We start from the raw sequence: 11556 nt of genomic DNA, 5'->3' as shown, positions 1-11556 counted from the left end.
TTATTTTTAAATTCTATCCCCTCAAGGTCAGCTAACAAAACTGTGGATTTATTCTTTCCTATTCTAACGATCTTATAGGGCCCATCCCATTTGGGTTCTAGCTTGCCTGGGAATAATTCACGTCGTGCGTCATAATACAGAACAAGCTGTCCTTTCTTGAAGGTGTATTTCTTGGCTTTGAGGTCGTGTAGCTTCTTCATTCGGCGCTTCGCCACTTCTTGGTGCAATAAGCTCTGCAGCTTAAGCTCATCTAAATGTGCCAGTGTCGTCAAGCGCTCAAAAAGAGCGTCTTCATCGCTCAAAGAATGATTGATGGCAAACCGAATAGTCGGCAGCTCAATTTCTAGAGGCAAGACACACTCCTCCCCATATACTAACTTGAACGGGGTATGGCCAGTGGCTCGTTTGAAAGTCGTATTATAAGCCCACACTGCCACGTATAACTTTTTATCCCAATCCCGTTTCTTTTCCGACACAATTTTGGACAGGATGCCCAGAAGCTGCTTGTTGGTGCTCTCAACTTGCCCATTGGCTTGCGGATTATATGGGGTTGTCTTGTTATGCTTGATGTTCCACAACTCTGTCAAACCTTTGATCACCTTATTCAGGAAATGAGTTCCGCGGTCCGACACTAATTCTTTCGGTGGACCAAACCGGCATATTATCTGCTCTAAAAGGAAACTAGCAGTTTCTTTAGCATCATCTTTCCTTGTTGCACGTGCTTCTGACCACTTTGTGAAGTAGTCAGTTGCGACAATGATGTACCTCTTTTGCGTAGTCGATGACGGAGTAATAGGACCCACAAAGTCTATTCCCCACTTCTCAAATGGAAGTATCGCCATAATAGGGGTGAGTGGTCGTTTCCTATTCTCTCGACTATCATGTCGTTGGCAAATATCGCATCGCTTAACATACGCAAACGCATCCTGGAAGATGGCAGGCCACCAATAACCTGCTCTTAAAGCCTTTTGTGCTGTAAGCCGTCCAGCAAAATGGCCACCGCAAGCAGAATCATGGCACTCTTCCAAAATGAATGGCACCTCGTCAGGCGTCACACATCGGCGATAGATATCATCAACCCCTTGCCGATATAATGTACCTGCGATCAAGGCAAACTTTAACGCTTGCTGCTTAATTTTCCTTTTCTCAGCCTTAGATAATTCGGATCCCGCCTCTCCTGTTGATAAATAATGCGTTATTGCAGCATACCAGGAGGGAATAGATGCCGTATCTATTTTAAATATCATCTCCATGTCACTACCTTCAGCCACAGATTCTTTCGGCTCCCCAAAGTCCACTAGACATTCCACGATGCCTTGCAACCTTGGTGGCTTACTCTTGATTTCATAATCAAATTCCTGCAAAGTGATCAACCACTTCGCTAAACGATCAGGCGGCTGTAACTTATTCATCAATAGTCGAAGTCCCTCCGCCTTCGTATAAAGTACGACTTTCTCATAGAGAATGTAATGCCTGAATTTCTTGGTCCCAAAGACCATCGCTAGACACAGCTTCTCCATGTAGGTGTAATTGATTTCGGATACCCCCAGCTTCCGACTAGCAAAAGCAATCGGGTGGTACCACTTCTCTTCCCAAATTTGGGCTAAACAGCAGCTGATACTATACATGGTGGCTGCTGAGAATATATAGAACACCTCACCTCTTTTAGGTGCTTTTAAAACGGGCGCTCTTGCTAGCTCTTGTTTCACATCCTCGAATGCTACCTTACAAGGGTCACCCCATACAAACGAACAGCTAAAGGACAATAAATTTGTAAGTGGCAACGTTCTTTCTGCTAAGGTGTTAATGAATCTACGGTAGTAACCAACCGAAGACAGAAAGCTATGAACCTCTTTCGGAGTGCGTGGTGGACCCATGGCAACTATAACTTTCACCTTCTCGGGGTCTGTCGCAATTCCTACCGAACTGACCACATGGCCTAGCAATAGCCCATAAGGTACTCCAAAAGCACACTTCCGTGGGTTTAGGGCGATGCAAAATTGTCTACAGCGCTCAAAGCATTTTCTCAAAATGATCAACTGCCTTTCTCTCACGGTGGCGGCCCCTAAGTCATCAATAAACACCCTCAACTCTTCAGGGGATATGTCACCGAATGTCTTATCGGCTGTTCGTTGCCACGAACCAGGCGCATTGCATAAACCAAAAGCCATCACGTGGTAAGCAAAAGTGCCAAATACAGTGATAAAAGTTGTTTTCAACTTGTCCTCTTCTGCAATTGCCATTTGGTTGTATCCTGCAAAGCAATCCATAAACGAATATATCTCCCTACTCGCTAATTGATCCAAAATCTGGTCAATAAATGGTAATGGGTAGTAGTCCTTAACTGTCTGCTTATTCAGCTCCCTAAAGTCTACACATAAACGGATCTGATTATTCTTCTTCTTTCTAATCACAACTGGCGAACACCATTCTGTGTGTTGCACAGGAAAAATCAAACCCGCTTTTCGAAGCTTCTGTAACTCTTCAAACAGCCCGTCCCTCAATTCGAAAGGCATACGCCTTACTTTCTGCCGTACAGGATGACTGCCCTCTTTCAACGGAATTGTATGAACAGCAAGACTGGGAGGGATGCCTCTCAACTCATCATAACTCCAGGCAAAGATATCACGGAATTCCTGGATCAAGGCCACATAGTCCTCCCTTTCTGCTGTGCTGAGCATGGACCCTAATTTGATTAGCCGCGAATCATCAAGCGTACCAAGGTCTAGCTCGATAACATCTGCATCTCTTATACGATCTTGGGCCTCTATCGGCTCGTTCAAAGTGATCTGATAGATGTCCTCCGTGGTGGATCCCTCTTTGGACTCATCACTCGATGATGCCTCACTAACAGATGAATCTTCTAATGTCTCCAATTCTGTAGAAGATAGAGGAGCCCTCTCACTCTGCGGGGACTCAGGATAAGCATCAACCACCACACGCTGGGCACCTCTGCCGAATATTAATCGACCGGCAGGTATATCCACTTGGCAATCCGCTTGCAAGATCCAAGGTCGTCCAAGTAATACTTGGTAACTTGGCCGCCCTGCAAAACGAATCACCCTAAAGTCCAACAGGCATTCTACATTTGCAACAGTGACATGGACCTTAGTAATGCAGCCTTCCGGCTGTCTCAAACTGTCATCTGCCATTCTGAGAATTGTGGAGGTATCTTTTTGGATCGAAAGGCCCAACCTTTCCATCAGTTCAGAACTCATAATGTTAACAGATGATCCTGTGTCGACAATGGCATAATCTACTAATATCCCATCGACATAGGCTGCAACCCTTGGGCAATGCTTCTCAGCATGCTCGAACCAGTCATCACCAACTCGCGCAATACCCAAAGGTTCTACAATATACCCGGTACGTAGGATCTTTCTAAATTCCTTACGTACTCCTGGGGAAAGCTTAATAAGCTGCAAAAGGTTCACATCCTGCTTGACTTCGCAAAGAGAGCCCGCCAAATCGAATTCATGATAGTTCGAAAGAGCTCGCTTTTCACGCCAAATCATCCGCTCTTTAGGTCGCTGAGCTGGCTTTATTGCCTCTTTCTTAACTTTCACCTTCTTCTTTGGTGCTTCCTTATCGGCTTTACTCTCTACGGGCTTCAAAGGTCCCCCTTCTAGGGCAGGATCCAAAACTTGCGTTCCTTTGTCGCCTTGTTTAGGGTTTCCGTCGACAGGCTTATCCATGTCGGCTTCTCTACCCTTTTTACCTCTTGTAAGGACAGCTCGTAGATTAGAGGTTTCAGCATCATTAACGCGTACAGCCTCAATCAAACTAACCCCACTACCACTTGGTAGCTCCTCCACTGTAGTCTTTGATCGTTGAAGTATTTGTTTAGGCCCATCCTCTCGCTGGGAATCATTTCCTTGGGCACGATGATTAACAGGCCCTGGTTGCCGACTACCCCGCTGGAGAGAACTGATCTTACTCCAGCAAGTAGCCGCTAGATGGCCGGATTTTCCACAAATATCGCACTTAACATTTGGGCAATTTCTTGGATAGTGCTGCCCGCCACACCATTTGCAACTAAACCTCGACGGCGCACCCTCTTCTGGGTATCTACTTCCTATCAAATTTTGTTGTTTTTTAAGGAAGTTGACATCAACGGCTATTTGTCGATACTGCTCCGTAATCATGTCGGTATAATGCTTCATCATGTCCTTAACCTCGCCAAGAACATTGGAAGAACTCGACTCATAGCCTTGGTCATTTCCATGTCGTTCAATCGGCCTAACAATTCGATTAGGCACAGGCTGTTGAGCTGCAGGCATGGTGTTAGAATTGACCGCCTGGCCTCCACTACTTGGAGCCATTTGACTGCCCGTAGGCATCGACATGCTAGGGGGAGCTGGTAATAAAGGGACATTCTGTATCATGTTCCCTCTCCCATTAGGGTTAGCCATCGCTATCCCTTGGCCACTACTGCCATTGGCTATTGCCATATTGTTTCCCAATACTAAACCCATGTTCGAATTGCCTCTAGAAGCATAGGCTGCTTGTAGTCGGGATTCCACCTCTTGTGCTCGTGTAATGGCAGTATCTATATCCCCCAAGGGGACACTACTCAACTGCAATTGGATATTAAAGTCCAAACCATGTAGGAAATATTGCAATTGGGCAGCTGCGGGGATAGGGATAGAGGTGTCCAACTTACGGAAGACCTCTTTTATCTTCTTCGCATAAGCACGAATATCCTCGTGTGGATCTTGGCGGGTCACATTGAGTACACGCAACCAATATTGCCCACCCCTTTCAGGGGCAAACTCCCTTCGAAAAGCTCCATAAAATGCATCAATGTTCAATATGGTTCCGGCTTCTAAACCATGATACCATATAGCGGCTCTTCCTTTGAGAGTCATGTTGAAGAACATCATTAAATGTCCTTCTTCTTGAATGCGACAGTTAAACATCAACTTTTGAAACTCCCTAATGTGGAGTTCCGCATCTTCCTCAACTAGCCCATTAAAAATGGGTAGCGGGTAACCTAGAGCCGGCAAATCCGTCGTTCCTGCTGGAATTGCAATAGGCTGCGCCATGACGGGGATTGGATTTGCACTAGGAATAGGGAACGGTGGGGTTACACCTCCCGCAATTGACGTGGATTGGCTTATGGCAGGAAGGGGAGCACTAGAGCTTCCACCTTCTCCTAACTTATTGCTTGGGGTCCTAAGACCACTAGATCCACTCCCTCGTAAGGGTTCAGCACCGCTACGCTTAGGGGAATATCTCCTAAAGATTTCAGCACGTCGCCTAGCTCTCTCGTCTCTTTCCTGCTTTTGGATTTCTGCTAGACGATGCTTATCAATAAATAACGGATCGATCTCAGTATCCTTTGGCATAAACTGCTAGTTGGTCCCTAGAAAACCAGGATTCGAGAACCGCCACTTTTAAGCAGCTCTCGGCAGACGCACCACTGATGGACCTAAAAACGGGCCGGCACTGGCTCATGCACTAGCCGGACCTCGTCACTATGCGCAAGACAACCCCCTCGGCCTCGCGGCCAGGAGCGTCTATCAAAATCTCTGCCTTCCTAAACATTGCGTTTGTAATACGTTGTAGTCCAACTGATCCTAACCCAATATTGCTCCTCAGAGGGAGTCCCTTTCACATAGCCAAAAGGCTCGAATCACATACACATGGGGTTCCTCCTACGGCTGAATGCCGTCAACCCTCTGCGACTCTCCTACACCTTGGGGATTGGCCCCTCGATGCGCCGCTCAACATTTAGACATTTCGCACAAACGTCACTCAAGGTACCAATAAACGTATCCAGGAATGTACCATTGTCCTTACTTAATTTTCCCTTTAGGATCCCACGACTAGCCTACAGCATAGGAACCTCACACTCTCAACGGTGGGTCACAGGCCTACTGAAAACAATTGCTATGCGTATCCAGGAGCTAACTCTGATACTTTTAATTTCCTCTAAATGATCATGCAAAGAGGTGGATGCCTAGTGCTCAAACATTTTAAAAACCACCAGCGTGCAAGTGCAAAACATCTCTTTCATGCTTTTCTTTCTAACCGCTTTGTGCTTCGCTGCAACACCTAGCACCGAAGTGATCTTCGTGCTACTAGGTTTTAATTTTTATCATTATTATTCCGTCCTAGTTGCAATGCATATAAAATCAGTAAATTATTCCTCATGCTCAACGGCATTTAACCATTTTTCCACAACTCTACCCTTCCCCGTTGATAGTGCATCATTGCATTCATTTCTTTCAGGGTTTCCTTGCCATTTTTATGTGGAGAAAGGAAGGAAACACACACTACAACATATAAACAAGGCTGAACTGAAGCATAACTTCATGCCCCAGCCTTGCTATACATCAACAAACATAAATCCTATTTTTCTATATTTTTCGTAGCCCCAAATGTATTTTTCCCCTATTTTTCATGGTGTTTTTATCATTTTTCCCCATTTTCTTCATTTTCTTGTATTTTTTAAATTGCTGAAAATGAAAACCAGTTTGTGGGCTGTGGCCCTTAGTTCATTTGCAACAAAATTGAAAGATTAGTTGATGTGTATCGACGGTTTTTCCCATTTATATGCCCAAAACCCTTGTTTTTCCCCATTTTTCATGCATTTTCGGGTTTCTTGACATTATTTCGGGCCATGAAATGCATGTTTTTCATAATTTCTGGTTATAAACAGTAAGAACTCAGAAGAATCAGCAGCATAATCAAATCTTAGTCCATATGAACGGCATTCCATCAATCAAAAGCATAAAACACTAAATTTTCTTTGTAATTTTTTGGTTTACCGCTTAAACGCGTGTTTCGGGTTTTGTGTCCATGGCTGTAGATTTGGAAAACAGCAACACTTCATGTCCAGCAACATCCCAAATCACCATTCTCAGCCCGTGTAGCAATCCGGTCCATGCCGGACAAGTCTCCATCATTCTTTCTTCATTGCTCCTTCCCACACATGAACTGCCTCTTAGAAGAGAGAGAGGGAGGAGAGAGAAAGACTAGAATCAGAAATTTCAAACCAGGCCATCATTCCACGGGCGAAGGGCGGCGATAGAGTCCACAGACAGAGGGGAATGAAGCCCCATAATCCATTGGGGGGGTTGTTTGCAGCAGCCATGATGCCTCTCATCCATTCATGGCGCATTTTTCGGGCGCCATCTTCTTCCACGTTTTTTCATGCCTCTTCATTCTCTCTCCACGTTTTTTGCTTCATAAGGTGCATAAATTTTTTGGGGGGGGTCCAAACTCAAAAGGCATGCTCAAATTTGGCCTCCCAAGTGTCCACCTTTTCATATCTTGACCGTTTCCTTGGCCATTTTCCTGTCCGGACTCCGAATTGAGCTCTGAAAAATCCTGGGCGTCCGGCTTAGCATCCCGCATTGGCCAGTAGCTTGTGTCAACCCGCACAATTGTCTGAAAAATTATGAAAAATCAACAAGTGTCGCTCGGGCGCCTTTAAAGCACTTTGGCGCTTAAAATCGTCCTAGATCGAGCCGCCGCCTTTGACAGTGAATATTTTTCCCTTGATATTCATAATTTTTAGCTATTTTTAAGCACTTGCCGTCTCCTAAATTCCGCTCTCATTGGCGACCACGGGATAGGGCGACTCAGCCCGTCGAATCCACGAACATATCTGCACATAAACAACCAAAGAAGCATCAAACTGATACAAAACAATTATCATCATAAAACTCAGCACAATGCTCCCCCTACCCCTGGACAGAACCAAGGCATGACATCCACAAGGAATAGGCCTAGCATCATCTAATAGAAGATCCGAAGTGAGTCACTAACCAGCTGCTCCAACACAGCCAAACTAAAAAGAACTGCCAAAGAGGTTGCCCTAAGTGGTAGTCTGAACTACTGACCAACTAAAGACAACGCAACTAGGAGCTCCTACAAGGCGAGGACTCCTATAGCCTGAGCAAAGGATATTTTCTTTCAGTATATCTCTTCTTTGAGGGTTTTGATTGGATGAACATACTTGGGCATGTAAAAAGGAGGGAGCTGAGCGTAGTGACCCAAGGAGAACAGGGCATCGGTCTCAGGACTTGTCTCGGCACCCAAGAACCTACCAAGCCCTCGCAAGGCGACACTTAATCCTTTTCTAACGCTCACTTTTATTTTCGCTCCAACCTTCCTTGTTTTGATATTATTTTTCCAGCAAGAAGCCACCCCGAGGAAGACAAGGTATCGGCCCCGGGTCTGACTCGTCCCCAGGAACCTACCAGGCCTTCGCAAGGCGATGATCAACTGCTTATATATTTTCATTTCATTTCTTTTCATTGATAGGGGTTAGAACCCCTTTTTACACACCTTCGTATTTATATTCATCTTTTAGGATATTCAGGATTTCTTGGCATCATTATTATTATCTTCTAGCAGGCTTCTCTAACTGCCTCACTACTAACAAGAACTCCTAGAACGGCTGCCTAGCAGGTTAGCAGAACAGAGCCACTAGGACTTCCTTCTAAAACAGATCTTTCAATGTCTAACAATGTCTTTACAGGAGGCAATGACTACTCCGACCTCCCTCAAACATACGTAGCCTAAACCTGGGACTTCATGCCTTGGTCGCCGGTCCCCAACAAAAAGTATCCCCTCAACAAGTACAAATACACATATAACAGGAAAGAAAGGTACTCGTAAAGGAGAAATATCACCTGGAGTGGCCACAAGAAGCTTCCATCGCAGCAAAGGCTCCTCCAGGCTCCACCAAATTCCACGCACCACGAAACCTGTCCAGCACAACACTAAACAAAAACCCAATTAAACGCACCCGCACTAGACAGGGAAATGGCCCTCTTGGCCTAATGAAATCAGACATGACTTTGCCACAAAACTGAATCGGCCCTCTTGGCCTAATGAAATCAAACAATACTATGCAGAACATCCACCTGGAAACAACCATGATAGACATCAAAGCATACTATTCCCAGGGGAACAGAGGCTCGTAGCCCTAAACTAGGTGCATTAAATTATGACCTATCCCTCCTGCGTACATCGCAAGAGGTGTGCGCATCACATGTCGTCGAATCAGTCTGTGGGTCTGAGATAATAAAGGTAGATGAGTCTCGCTTACCCTCTGCATCACCCAAATCAACCATCGTCTGCCAAAGAGGGCATGTTCAGAAAGCATACCCCACAAACGACCAGGTCCTGTCTCACCATCAATAGATATATCGGGACAAGGGCCACAATTAAAGAAGAGGTCCTCTTCATACGCAAGATTAGCCAATGAATCGGCAAACTGATTCCAATTCCGTAGAATCAGCTGAAAAGACACTCTATCGAATTCGTCTAGCAGGGCTATGGCAGTATGATGGTACATACAAAGGATTGGGTTCCGCACCATGTACGTCCCATTGAGTTGATTTAAAACCAACTGAGAGTCCCCTTTCACCAACAACTGGCAGATACCACCCTTCTTTGCAATATTCAAACCCATAATCAGGGCTTTGTATTCTGCCATATTATTGGTAAAATTCACCCCAAGATAAGCAGCTAACTTCATGACAATGCGTCGTCGGGGGTCTCGGATGACAACTCCTACACTTCCTTTTTTGCATGCACCCCTGGACGCCCCATCAAAGTACAAGGTGTACGTCCATAAAGGGTTTACATATCCTGCCATCCTGAACTCTACTCGTAATTATGGTAATCGAAATTCAGCATATTCAACGGGTGGACTGTAGGCTCCATCCCTCCATCATCATTGAATTCAACAGGGATGCTCGTCAAAAGTTGTAGGCAATGATGGCAGAAGACCTTGATTTCCCAAATAAATGTCCCGCCTTCTTGCTCAATCACCTTGTATCCTTTGCTCCACCAAATGAGCTTTCCCTGATGATACCTCTGTTCCAAATATGGGTGTTCTAAATAAGGGATCAGATGACCCATCAACCTCTATCACGATTTCCTTGCAGATGTTTGATCAATCTTGCCTAGACCTGCAAGGCAGTTATAGCATTAGTACAATCAGAAGTAATAAGGTTTAATCTTATTAAGATTAACCTTATTTTTAAATTCTATCCCCTCAAGGTCAGCTAACAAAACTGTGGATTTATTCTTTCCTATTCTAACGATCTTATAGGGCCCATCCCATTTGGGTTCTAGCTTGCTTGGGAATAATTCACGTCGTGCGTCATAATACAGAACAAGCTGTCCTTTCTTGAAGGTGTATTTCTTGGCTTTGAGGTCATGTAGCTTCTTCATTCGGCGCTTCGCCACTTCTTGGTGCAATAAGCTCTGCAGCTTAAGCTCATCTAAATGTGCCAGTGTCGTCAAGCGCTCAAAAAGAGCGTCTTCATCGCTCAAAGAATGATTGATGGCAAACCGAATAGTCGGCAGCTCAATTTCTAGAGGCAAGACACACTCCTCCCCATATACTAACTTGAACGGGGTATGGCCAGTGGCTCGTTTGAAAGTCGTATTATAAGCCCCCTTTGCATACCCTCGTTTGAACGGGGTATGGCCAGTGGCTCGTTTGAAAGGGGGTTTTAAACACCCCCTCCACCCCCCCCGGGATCCAAAGACCCCCTTCCCGTGGGGTCCCATTTAAGCCTTTAAAAGCTCATTAAGCCCTTTCCCCCCCTTGTGTTCTTACATAAAGGGAGTCTTAAACCGGGTTCCTTTAGAACTCCCTTTCTATTGGCCTTCCCAAGCAGTCACTTATATCCCTAGAAATTGGACCTTTTTTTCCTTGCATCCCCCATAAGCCACACAAGTCGGATTTTAAAGGCCTTTCCCTAGCCTTCCCACACAAGTCCTCAAATCCATTCTCGTGGATTTTCCCCTCCCCTAGCCAGTTTTAATCCCTTTCATAGCATTTCCACAAGGCTATTTAACCCCGGGTTCCTTTTAAATCCTTCCCACACAAATAGCCATTTTAGCAATTCCCGTGGATTTCCCCCTCACAAGTTATCTTAAAAGCCCTTCCTAGGGACTTTTATAAACCCTTTCCAAAGGGGTCTTTATAACCCATAATTTAAGCAACTTTTCCCCCTTTGCATACCACAAAGCTATTTCCCCTTTCCGTGTAGAAAAATTGCATCCCCGGAGCTTGTACGAAAGGAAGGGAAAATTCATAAGTTCCATTTCTAAAGCCTGGTTCCAAAAGACGGTGAAATTGGTCAAGAAAGCCGAATCTCAAAAGGGAGTTTTCGCGTGCGAAGGAGATGAGCCAAGATCATAGGTCTGTGGCCAAGTCAAGAAGATCGAAATCTTGATGGCTCCTAAGAAGGCACAAGGCACAACCGCAGGAGGATCATCTCCTAGCATCCATGTGGACATTTCACTTCAAGTCTAGGTTTTCTTCCTAAATTTGATTTACGTCGTAATAATTCAATTGAGCATGATTCATTTACGAAAATTAGAATGCACTTTTTTGATTGAAATACTTTGGATCAATTAAAGAAAATAGCTTACGGTCAAAGAATCGGTCATTTGTATTTTTCAAATAAACAAATGAAAAAAGAAGAGCATAAGATCTCTATGCATTCCTAGCAAGTGGTTTTTATGCATTGCAAAGTAACGAACTTAGATTAACTAATGCCCATCTTTACAATTAACTAA

The sequence above is a fragment of the Lygodium microphyllum genome, chromosome 4 (genome assembly GCF_053477565.2).
Source record: "Lygodium microphyllum isolate KBCC chromosome 4, Lygodium_microphyllum_v1.1.10, whole genome shotgun sequence".
Lineage (NCBI taxonomy): Eukaryota > Viridiplantae > Streptophyta > Polypodiopsida > Schizaeales > Lygodiaceae > Lygodium > Lygodium microphyllum.
This window is presented reverse-complemented; position numbering follows the sequence as displayed.